We start from the raw sequence: 9873 nt of genomic DNA, 5'->3' as shown, positions 1-9873 counted from the left end.
TTGTTGTTCAGGTGGAATCGGTGATCGAAGACATGACAACACTTCGGGTCCGTGACATAAAGCCTAGAAGGGGTGACATCAAGATAAAGGTTCGTGTGCGCAGGATGTGGAGAGGAAAAATTCACCGACCTAATGAAAAACTGAGGGATTAGGTTGTGTGATGGTTGATGAACATGTAATTTTTGTAACTTAATCATTTTCGTTTTGATCTTCGTACTCTTCCAGTTTATATACGGTGCGGTTGTTTTCATTTAATGATCATATTAACGAATCCCTTTTCATGCAGGGTGATTCGATTCATGCTGGGTCAAGGAAGCTGATGTTGAGAATGTGTTAGACAACATAACTGAAGGATCTGTCTATGAGATAACTAAGTTTAGTACCATGAAAAACCAGGAGGCACACAAAGTTGTACCCCATATAGCGCAGCTACTGTTCAACAACAAAACTGTGTTCAGACTGATTACTGGAGAAGTGCCTGCGATACCTAAACATTGCTTCCATCTGATGGACTGCAATGAACTTCCTGCACGCAAAAATATAGACATCCTGTTGTCAGGTATATATATTACAAGCTCTACAATTACGGTCAACATATTTGATTTTAATCTTCTGCTGCTAAACGTATGTTTTGCATTGAAAACGTTGCATTGTTGCTAAGTTAGATCTAATTGGACTGCTGACGTGGGTGCTTCCGGTTAAAGATGTCACCATCGATCGCAGATTAACAAAAAAAATAAAAGAGAATTGACATTACAGAACACCAGGTAGCATGCAACTGATTCTAGCATGAGGCATATTAATAATATTGAATAACATACTTTTGCATACCTTAGTTGTTTCATGGTTTAGTTTTAAATGCAGCAAATTGGCCTGTAGAATGCAATGTGGTAACAAGGAAGCCTACATACACTGATTGATGTGTCTATTGGTTTTCATAGGAATGAAGATCTAGAAGTAGCACTTTGGGGAGACTTGGCTTTGAAACCAACAAGGTTTCAAATAGTCCCTCGAGTTGTGATAGTTATCACAGGTACAAAAGTGAGGCCTTCCTCAGGTATGAACAAATCACAGTTTCCTCGACTACATCATACGATTGTTTATTTTCAGATAATTGTTATTGTATTTGTGGTTTCTTTTAGGATACAAAAAATTAAGTGAAACTTATTTTAACCTGACAGATTATAGGATCTTCACTCACTTAGATTATTGGTACTGTTTATTTACAGACAACATAATACTTTACACAAGCATGCACACGCATTTTTCTCGACCCAAATATTCCTGGGGTACAGGAATACAAGACAAGGTACACACACGAAGTTGAAAATAAGATCACACAAAGTGCTTTTCATTGTTGTTTGAGATCAAGCTTTATCCATTTCACTACAACTTCAGGTTCTCTGGACCACGTTATGCACCAAAGCTGGCTTCAAAGTTCAACGCAATTCACAAACCGTGCTGATGTAGACAGCGCAAACATGATCACTATCAGCAACCTTATCTTGCATGAACCAACTGTAAACAAGGTAACCATACCTAAGATGACATTATACTGCATTCATGTTGTCATATGTTATTGCATTATGACTGATATAATTTGGCTACAGGAGTACCTTCACCTGTGGCAGAGCAAAGATCACGAAGATCCTCTTTCGTGAAGGATGGTATTACCTCGGTTGCCCCACTTGCAAAGTTAAGCTGCAAATGGGATCTGACTCTGCGATACATGTCCACAACACGGTGAACAAGGTGGGGTGCCAATGTAAGAAGAATTATATCTTACATGTACTCCATATCCAATACCAACATTTACCTTTGCTTGCTCTCCGATTTGTTTGTCCCTCCCTCTGCAATTCACAATATAATAACCACTAATATAGTAATATTGAGTTACAGATACATCACTTCACAACCATATCTTGAAGTTATGACTTTCGCCTGTATACCAGAAACCTGCATATGTACCCTAAATGACACATGCATGTTGCCACCGCAGGCACAAACTGGAAGTTCGTCTTGAAGATGAAGATAATTCAACTTAGGCTATGCTGATGGGCACGTCGGCTGATGCGCTATTCGGGATAACCTGTGGTGAATTGGTGAATTCCGGAAACAGCGATAAAACCATACCAGAAGTTATGCTTGATTCAGTGTACAAATACAAGATATGGTACATTGGGTATGGTACAAAAATGATTTTATGGTCAGGGGTGTTTACACTGACAGTAAAGAAACTGACACAGAGAAAAAAGAGCCGATGACCTCAGAAAAGTCTTCCTCAAAGAGAAAACTGGAGTCACCTAATGAAAGCACTTTGAATCAGCTACTGGAATTCTCAAGAAAAACAAAAAGGTAATAATCCCAAAGTTTCCATAGCCATCAAGGTTATGCATCTACTGCTTAATGTATCCATTACATTATGTTACCGTCTATTGATTGTCAGGGTACAAGAGACCAAAGCCACTCCAAAATCCAACCAAGGGTAAGCATGATAGCCTACTGTTTCACCCACTCTTTTGTCTGCCATCTTTTTACATACACAGTTTTACCAACTTATACTCAAAACATTTCTTCTGACTACCGTATACTCCAAACTGATAGAGGTTCATCAAAGAAGGCTACCCCTAATCCCAAACAAGTGTAAACACGGCAAACCTCCTTTAATCGCATGTTTGTCTTCCCATTATAGTTCATCCTCTAAAATTTCATATCAAATTTACAGGGACGTAGGAGGCCGTGGCAAGAACAAATCCAAACAAGAGTAGACAGATAATAGGCCTCCCATGATCAGCTAACTATACTTTTGACAACCATTTTTTGTAAAGATAATGGATACTGGAAAAAGTCATCATTTGTTCATCTTTTGTGACCCTCTTTTGTTCATATGATGCTTTAGTTAGCTAGCGGAAGTCAGGTGGTCTCTGTAGGCAAATAGTTTTTGGTATATATGTACAATAAGTAAAACACAACAGTTATGTACTTGCAGTTATGCACCCCCGCTACATGCTACTGAATGTTATCTCTATAAATGTGACATCAGTTTCAAACTACTCACTGTTGAGTTCCTGAATACTTGCATATTTACGATTTTGTATATAAACGTGATATTAGCTTCCTGTAGTCAACCCAATTTCAAGCAAACCTGAGTAACTTACTGACCCGCAGCAAAGCGCGGGTGGCCCCCACTAGTACCTGCAGTAACTTACACCTTTTATTTTCTTCTGTTAAGGTATCATGATTGCTACCCTACAAGTTGAACTGCTCAATGGTGACAACTATAAGAAATGGCGAAATCAAGTTGAATTTTACCTGTCCATGCAGCAAAACATGGATTACTACCTTTTGGAGAGCAAACCTAGTGCCCAAGATAAGGATGGTGATGAGGATAGCAAATGGCACTATAGGGAGTGGTATAGAACCAACCGTATGGCTAAGAATGTAATTAGGGAAACCATGTCTGAAATTGTGAGAGGTTCAATAGTTGAGCCTGATGATGCTTTTGATTTTCTGGAGGCAATTGGTGAGAAATACATTGATAGTGAGAAAGCTGAGGTTGCCAGATTGTTTAAGAAATTTCATGAGCTTAAGTATCCTCAGAATGGGAATGTGAGGGTCCATATCATGCAGCTTATTGAGATTAATGGTAGGCTCAGGGACTTGAGGATGGGAATGTCAGAGGAGCAGGTTGTTCATATAGCTTTGGATTCCCTGCCTAACACCTTCAGCAACCTAAGGTCCAACTATAATTCTCACGAGTCTGCACCAACTATAATAACTGACTGGACGCCACACGAAGCGGGGCGGCGTAATAACCGAAAGGACGCCGCAAGAAGCGGTAAAGGTAATAACCGGGATGCCGCACAAAGCGGGACATGTAATAACCGACGGGACGCCGCACGAAGCGGTAAGGGGTAAAACGACGCCACACGAAGCAGTAAGGGGTAAAACGACGCCGCATGAAGCGGGACAGGTAATAACCGACGGGATGCCGCACGAAGCAAGAAGGGGTAATAACCGACGGGACTCCGGACGAAGCGGTATGGGGTAATTACCGAATAGACGCCGCACGAAGCGGCAAGGGGTAATGACCTAAGGGACGCCGCACGAAGCGGCAAGGGGTAATGACCTAAGGGACGCCGCACGAAGCGGCAAGTGGTATTAACCAATGAGACGCCACACGAAGCGGGAAGGGGTAATAACCGACGGAACGCCGCACGAAGAGGTATGGTGTAATTATCAAATGGATGCCGCACGAAGGGACGCCGCACGAAGCGGCATAGGGTAATAACCGACTAGGGGGGTAATAACCGAAAGGGTGCCGCATGAAGCGGCAAAGGGTAATAACCGAAGGAACGCCACATGAAGCGGTAAGGTACCGGCTGGACGCTGCATGAAGCGGCAAGGGGTAATAATCGAATAGACGCCGCATGAAGAGGCAAGGGGTAATAACCGAATGGACGTCGCATGAAATGGAAAGGGGTAATAACTGAATGGACGCCGCACGAAGCGGTAGGGATAATAACCGAATGGACACCTCACGAAGCGGGAAGGATAATAACCGATAAGACGCCGCACGAAACGGGAAAGGGTAATAACAGAAGGTACGCCGCACGAAGCGGTAGGGGTAATAACCGACTAGACGCCGCAAAAAACGGTAAGGGGTAATAACCGACAGGATGCCGCACGAAGCGGCAAGGGGTAATAACCGAATGGATGTCGCACGAAGCGGCAAGGGGTAATAACCGAAGGGACGCCGCACGAAGCGAAAAAGGGTAATAACCAACGGAACGCCGCACGAAGCGTTAGGGGTAATAACCGGGACGCCGACGACGAAACGGTAGGGGTAATAACCGAAAGGACGCCACACAAAGTGGTAAGGGGTAATTGCCAAGACGCCGCACGAAGCGGGAAGAGGTAATAACCGAAGGGCCGTACGAAGTGTATCTTTACCTATTTAAGTCTTAAGTATTTAAGAGTCTTATTACTAATAAGTTATATTAGTCTTATGGTATTCTAGGAGACTAAGGGTTATATTTGAAACCTATAAATGGCTTTCTCATGCAATCCGAAGCGCATATTGGAATGAATTAAGATTTTATCTTATTGAAGGCTTACCCTTGTTTCCTCTCGCCTAACCTGCCTCATTCTATTTCTCCCTTCTAAAATCCATGTCCCTTCTAAAACCTTCATGTTTTCTTAATCTCTCAACATTCTCCAGCCCACCATATTCACTCTATCTCTAACTATTAGGACTTGGCCATTAATTTCTTCTTTCTGGTTTGGAAGAGAAATCTGATCCATGGTCATGTTCTGATCTTTTCCATCCTATTTTGGTGGAGAGATCTGTTGTCCGAGGTTCTAATGGGAGCTCATCTTTGCCGATGTTGGACTATCAGTGTCTATTTCTGATTTCTAATTTCTTCTTTCCTATGGAAGAGAGATCTATTCAGAGTTCTTTTGTATAAGACTCTTTATCTCTTGACCATTGATTTCTTCTTTCTATTATGGAAGAGAAATCTGATCCATGGTCATGTTCTAATCTTTTCCATTCTATTTAGGAAGAGAATCCGTTGTCCAAATTTTTTTTTTCTCCAGTGTTGGACTATTGGAGTTTTAGTTCTGTGGAGGTGAAGAACAAGAAGGAACAAACTTGGAGAAAAAAAATAAATAAAGGTTTCGTATGTTTTGCCAAGCTTTGCTCAAGGTTTCTCCTTGATCTAGCTTGAGGGGGAGTATTGGGAGTATTGAGTTATAGTGCATATATCTAAGTCACTGCACATCAAGCCTTGTGCAGTGAGCAGTTGGGTGTTATGCTCATGTGGAGCATGAAGTTACTGTTGAACCAGCATGGTGTTTGATAAAGCAAGTGTTAGTGTTGCAGCAGCATGGCTAATTAGCAGCATGGCTTCTAATAGGCTTTACTTTATCAATCACTAGAGCATGGCTTACCAGCATGGTGTAAATGGCTTTGTCCATACTATTTTCAGTCTTAGGTAGGATTCAAATAGTGACTTGAATCCTCTATATAAACATAGCAATGTAAATCATCAAAACACAATTCAATATACATTAAGAAAATTGCTCCATCTGTTTAAGTTTTTCTACACTAACTATTGGCCTATCCCTGCATCCAAGAATCCACCATTTTTGCCCCAGTCAACTACGATCTATGTTTCACAAAAGAATAAAAAGAAAGATAGCTCAAACTACTTGTTGATACACTGATGTTGATAATCTTCTAAGAATCAGGGTCATTATTTCTAAGCATTATTATGCAGATACATATTTAAAAGCAATAAAGATTACTTCCTATTTTCTAGTTAACTCCATATAACCAGCAAATTTGATTTAATTCCATAAAGTGAGATAGAAAGTGGTGCCTCCAAATAGGGGAATTTTTTTTACTAGTGTTAATTCCAAATGTTTCTTCATTTCTTCAGTATAGAAATTTCAGAGAGAGATATAAAGTGCGAAAAAGGGGAAGGACTTGAACAGAAAAAGTTTACCTGATATGTTTCTACTCTTATGTCGCTTCAGATATGGAGAAAACATGGAGAAAACATGCAGACAACACGAATGTCCCAAACATTTAAATTCAGCGGAAAGACTACGAGTCACAATGGGATTACCTCAAATACCATGTGAAGCAATTGGAAAGCGGCACACATCCCATTATCTCTTAAAGTGAAGCGGAGTTCCTTAGAAATAAATTCCTCAATGGACTCCGATGAGCAATTACTCAGGTGGTTCACACAGAAAGTTCTACCTGAGAACAATATTGATGCATATACATAAGACGATCTCAGCAAAAATGTGTAAGCTCCGATACAATTATCAAACAATGATTATGCAATACCATATATAATGATCCGAGTATATTTCTCATATTACCATGCCATGTAAACATCTTGCAACTACTGCAATGTAACTTGGCCTTAATGATTATGCAATACCACATATAATGATCTGAGTATATTTCTCATATTACCATGTCATGTAAACATCTTGCAACTACTGCAATGTAATTTGGCCTTGATGAATATCATAAGCATACATCCAATGAAATCTACTATTAATAAAGCAAATTGTTGTCTGAATGGTTAAATTTTAAACTTCCTATAACACCCTTGATTGATTAAAATTTCAAGTTTAAGGATTTATAAAACCATGGGCAGAATAGAAACTTCAAAATTAGAAATAAAAAAATGAAAAAAAAAAAAAGGAATTGTATAGACACAAACGGCAATTGACACACTTTTTGAATTGGACTCTTTTTGTACGGGGGAGAGAAAAAAGTGGAGATGGAGTGTAGGGCTGAGGATAATTGCAACTAAAAAAAAAAACTACATTATACAGTATAATGTTTTTCCCAAGGTAGGTACTTTTTCTTTTTTCCTATAAGAAACACAAGTTTGTTTACCAAAAGAAAGGCGTTCATCAACGCAAAACACAACAACAAGACTCTAAAGCCTAAACCCAAAGCAAAGACTACTCCTTGGCCCAAAACAGTGAGACCAACTGAGGCAGTATGGATAACATTGTAAAACGGCTCACAATTAACAGGTCAGGACTAAGCTATTTAGCAATTACTTGTGAGATGTGAAACATATTTCACATGATTACACTTTTTGATAGTTAATTCATTTAACAAGAACCTATCTCAAAATACAATATAATGCTTTATTGAAGAGGAAAGAATCTCCTCCTGTATTGAACAGTATTGGACAAATTCGTTCACAAATCAAATACAAGTAAACTGCCATACCTGCTCTCTTGAAAAGTTGCCAACACGACCTGCCTCACTAAGAGTTCTTACACCCACAACAACAGAACCTTTTGATTCAGAACTTTCGGTAGCCTATCCACCACCGACTATAAGCCTCATCAAACCTCCCCGAGCCTCACTTTTTGAAATCTGTGATTGAAGCATAAAACGAAGACATGAATTTAGTGTAACTACAGTAAGTATTCTGTGTATATTTTATCAATAACAGTGAAAGAAATTTAGCATAAAAACTTGAAAAAAAATATAGCTGGGGCATGACATCTGAAGTTTCAAAATGACGCTCAATCTTAGACGCGCTATGCTTATATAGCTCATAATAACGTATGACAGGACATTATCAAGTTGCATCATCCTTCATATTTCAATCTTCTTACAATGATGAGCACTGAATTTTATTTATTAGAAGATAAACTAAAATCAAGTACATGTCCGAGTCTGACTAAAACATAAGCAAGAGATACCTTGTAGTTTATAGAAATTCCATTTGAAAGACGAGCTCTAGTACGATCATCTCTCTTTTCCCTTCTCCTTTCTCTTTCTTTTCTTCTGTCATCCACCGCCAACACCAAAGCACCATCCTTATCTCTTCACTCGCTAATGTCATCAAAGGTTAATGACTTGATATGTAGTAAACAATCTACTTGAAATTATATCCATCAGTATTAATGTGTTATCAAGAATTTAGTCTCCACTGTACAGTATATATAAATACTCGATCAACAAAAATATATGAATATCTTTAGGCCAGCTTAATATTAGTTATAATGAAAGTATATATCATGACACCATTATAATTTCCAGGGCAAGAAATTAAGCTGGTGTCGATGTGCTTAAGACAGTTCATGATACCATATGGTTCTTGCATATTCGGCTATCACTAGCTCTCTCATTCTCAATTTACACTATACTAAGTAGACAAAAAGCATTATTGAAAAGTACAACGCAATTACATCAGTTCATAGAGATGAGATGATCAGATGAATCACATAAGCAAATACTTCTTTTCACAATGAGCACCAAGATTGACAAAAGCCGAAGCAGGCAATAGATTGACTAAAGATAATAGGAAAAGAAAATATCAATACCATCAGGACTGGATTGGACAACTGCTTTTGACACCACACCACACTAAAGCATAGTTGATTCAAGCTTCTGATCGATTAATGTTAACTAGAGTATGTGATATGCGCTATGCTAGTCTATGAAGGATTTTTCTACAATTACTTATGATTTTTCGAAGTTACGGTTATGCATCAGAAAAATAACACATGTATCGGCTTGTAACTCCATCTCCATCACCACCAAAGCTAGTAAATCGTTCCATTAGAAAGAGAAAAAAAAGAAAAAAAAAACCCAGTAGATCATTCAAACACATGTACCTTCTCTTCTTCTTCTGCTGAAACCCAACTCGAAGTCTCAAGCCTCTCCATGTTGCTGCTGGTCCGAGCAGTGTCTGTGGCTCCTCCTCATGCATGCAAGCGCCGTTGCGGCCGGAAAAATAAGGGGACTCGCCGGAGAAATAGAAACCCAGACAAAGAAGAGGAAAGTGAGATCGGGGTTCGAATTTGGAAATAGAAGCTCAAGAGAGACTGAAATTGAAGGAAGAGAGAAGGGATTACCTTAGAGAAGCTTGAGCTCGCCGGACAAGAAGGGAATCGGTCGGGATTAGGAATTGGGGTTAGCGTTTGGATTTTCGATCTAAGATAGGGGTGCATACATGTCGAGTTTGTGGTTATGAGAAGGTAGAGGAGAGAGAGGGGAGTTGAACGCTGATCACCGATTAGCCAGCGGCGGCCAGACGACGACGGAGGCGCGCCTGGAAGGAGAGCGGCGCCTCTGCCCTGTTCTCTCTCGAACTGTCGATAGGTTTTGAGCCCTTTAGTTTGAGTCAAATGACTTAACAATTGTACGTGAGAGGATGGGAGTGCTTTAGTTTTTTTTGTTTTTTTTGGTCAAAGTGTCAAGTCCTTCAAATTTTGAGTCATATGGCTAACTTTTGGACCTTTAATTCGTTTCACAAATCATACAATATAACTCGAAATTTTGATTGTCTAAGAAATGACAAAAAAAAAGACATCCTTAAA

General features: G+C 39.6%; 2 non-coding genes across 3 annotated transcripts; both read right to left on the bottom strand.

Moving 5' to 3' along the window:
• Positions 1–1334: 1334 nt before the first annotated feature.
• On the bottom strand, positions 1335–2598 carry LOC101294982. 2 transcript variants are annotated; one of them, XR_185240.1, is made up of 3 exons: positions 1817–2598; positions 1617–1720; positions 1360–1518 (listed from the first exon to the last, which is right to left on the bottom strand). It is a non-coding gene; the product is annotated as an uncharacterized LOC101294982 (transcript). The 2 variants fall into 2 exon arrangements; XR_185239.1 differs by having other exon boundaries at positions 1335–1518; positions 1617–2598.
• A 4799-nt stretch (positions 2599–7397) lies between these two features.
• LOC101295369 lies at positions 7398–9261 on the bottom strand. The gene is made up of 2 exons (XR_185241.1): positions 8251–9261; positions 7398–7918 (listed from the first exon to the last, which is right to left on the bottom strand). It is a non-coding gene; the product is annotated as an uncharacterized LOC101295369 (transcript).
• Between the last annotated feature and the right edge of the window lie 612 nt (positions 9262–9873).

Source organism: Fragaria vesca, linkage group LG7, assembly GCF_000184155.1.
Source record: "Fragaria vesca subsp. vesca linkage group LG7, FraVesHawaii_1.0, whole genome shotgun sequence".
NCBI classification, from domain to species: domain Eukaryota; kingdom Viridiplantae; phylum Streptophyta; class Magnoliopsida; order Rosales; family Rosaceae; genus Fragaria; species Fragaria vesca.
The sequence above is the reverse complement of the archived record's forward strand: the minus strand, read 5'-3'. Positions and strand labels throughout refer to the sequence as shown.